Source organism: Apium graveolens, unplaced genomic scaffold, assembly GCF_009905375.1.
Source record: "Apium graveolens cultivar Ventura unplaced genomic scaffold, ASM990537v1 ctg155, whole genome shotgun sequence".
In the NCBI taxonomy this organism is placed as follows: domain Eukaryota; kingdom Viridiplantae; phylum Streptophyta; class Magnoliopsida; order Apiales; family Apiaceae; genus Apium; species Apium graveolens.
The window spans coordinates 36,016-38,767 of record NW_027417296.1 but is presented as its reverse complement, the minus strand read 5'-3'; positions in this window follow the sequence as shown (position 1 = coordinate 38,767).

Sequence of the window (2,752 nt, the reverse complement as noted above, 5' to 3'; positions counted from 1 at the left end):
TTTTTTTTTTGTGTTTTTGATTTGTTTGGCTTGGTTGATCCACTTTTGTTTTGATTTATTACCTTTTAACCATGGTGAATTTTTGTGTGGTTTATAATCAACCAACCTTCCTTCCTTTTTGGTCATGCTTATGTCATCCTCCCATGTCATACACCCACACTTGTCCTCTTCTTGTTGGTATGGTGACATCATCCTCACTAACCTCTTTGATTAGCTCCTAATTACTTGGCTAATGATCGCTGATCTGTTGTACGGTTCGCTTAACTTTCGTTTTCGTTTATCGTTTGAGGGATCATACCTGGGATCCTATTACTTGGGTCTCCTTAACCTTTCTCAATACATTATATTCCTTTTATGATCCTCTCTTATAATCCTTGAATTTAAATCCTTTTAATCATGTTACCTTATACTCAATTCTTTCGGTATCTGGTGGATTTTCGGGAAAAATCAAAGTGTTCAGATTTGGATTCTGACGATCTTTACATACACTTATATACCACATAAAGTACTAATAATATCCCAGAAGATCAATAAAAGAACCCCTACATAATGTGGTATGAAAAGTTTTCTTATTCAGCAAAATCACTATTCATAAGGGTTTCAAAAATTCCAAAAATTGGGGTTATTACAGGTATCTTACTTCATATTCCTTCAGCTGTCGTGAGGCATAAGCAACCACTTTCCCATGCTGCATGAGCATGCATCCTAATCCTTTATGTGACGCATCACTATAGATCACAAAATCACCCTTTCCATCGGGCAATGCCAGCACGAGGGCTGTTACCAAACTCCTTTTGAATTCTTGAAAACTTTCCTCATATTTTTCATTCCACATAACCTTTTCCGTTTCCAAGTAGGCCTAGTCAAAGGTCCTGATATCTTAGCAAAATCTTGTACGAACCTCTCATAAAACCGGTTAATTCCCAAAAAGTTCCTACTTCCGTAGGTGTGGTTATTCTTTCTCATTGGAATACTGCCTCAACATTGGTAGGGTCAACTAACACTCCTTCACTGCTCATCAATTGTCCTAAGATCTAAACTTCATTTTTCCAGAATTCGCACCTTGAGAATTTGGCAAACAACTTTTCTCTTCTCAATGCTTCTACCACTATCCTCAGATATTCCGCATGTTCTTCTTCCGTTTTAGAATAGACTAAAATATTATCAATAAAAATAATGACGCACACGTCCAAATACTTTTTAAACACTCGATTCACAAAGTCCATGAAAGCTATTGGGGCATTCTTTAGCCCGAACGACGTCACCAAGAACTCATAATGTCCATTCCTCGTGCGAAATACGGTATTTGTCCCCTGTTTTAATCTTCAGTTGGTGATATCCCATTCTTAGATCAATTTTCGAAAAGTGTACCACTCTTTCAAGTTGGTCAAACGAATCGTCAATTCTAGAGAGAGGGTATCTGTTCTTAATAGTCAGCTTATTCAGTTCCCTATACTCTGTGCACAATCGCATACTACCATCCTTCTTTTTGATAAACAACATTGGTGTGCCTCATGGTGACACATTAGGTCTCGTTATTCCTTTGTTCAACAGTTCTTGCAACTGTGAAGTCAGTTCTTTCATTTCAACCGGGGCTAGCCTATATGGGCCTTTTTGAAACTGATGTCGTTCCTGATGCTAATTCGATAGCGAACTCTATCTCTCGGTCATGTGATAATCCTGAAAGGTCTTTAGAAAACACATCCTCAAATTTGTTAACAACTGGTATGTCACGTACATCGGGGCTTCTCTCTTGGTACCCGCCATGTATGCTAAATACGCTTTGCTATCTTTCCTCAATAATTGCTTCGCTTGAGCAATATTCAAAAATTTCTGGGTCTGACGCTGACCCTTAATCACAATTTCCTTGTTGTTAGGCATTCGGATTTTAACTTTCTTTCCTCTATAATCAATCTGAGCACCATTGCTCGACAACCAATCCATTTTTAAGACCACACCAAATTCTCTCAGCCTGAAAGGAATTAAGTCCAACTTAAAGTCCTTCCCTCCTAGTTCCCACTTGCAGATTAGATGAATCTCATTAATTGGAACAACCTCTCGATTCACTATTTCTATTCGCAATAATTCTCGCGTTGGAATCACATTAAGTTTTAACTTGGCCAAAAATCTCGCGATATAAAATACTTAGTTGCTTCAGAATTAAACAGAATATTTGCAGTAACCAAATTGAGTAAAAGGTTACCTGCTATCACGCCCTAGCTGGGTTGGGGCAGTTGCTAGAATAATGTCCTGGTTGGTTGCAATTAAAGCACCTCAGTAGCTCTTTTCCCAAATTACATGCCCCGGGATGTTTCCCCCCACATGACTTATGATCTAGTAGGGGTGACCAAAACTGGTTATGAAACGTAGTCTTATATTGACCACATCCCTGGGCGATACTCTTGCTTAATGGTTCGCTAAACCTGGTACCCACTGCGGGTTGGGACACCGCTCCCTTCTCAGTTCTAATCAGAAACTTCTATTTTTTGCTCTGCCGCCTTGGCTTCCGAACTCCTCTTATTGCTCTCTTCCTCTTTTTGACTTTGCTCACTCTCTGCCTCTACAATCGAGGCCTTTTTGCACATAGTCAGTTATCTCAAATAATGACACTCGGTCCTGAATCCATTATTTCAGCCCTTGCTGAAATCTCCTTGCCTTTTTCTCTTTCGTGTTCACAAACTCCGGCACGAATCTCGACAGTTCAATAAATTTTGCTTTGTACACAACCATTGGCATTTTATCTTAATCTCTA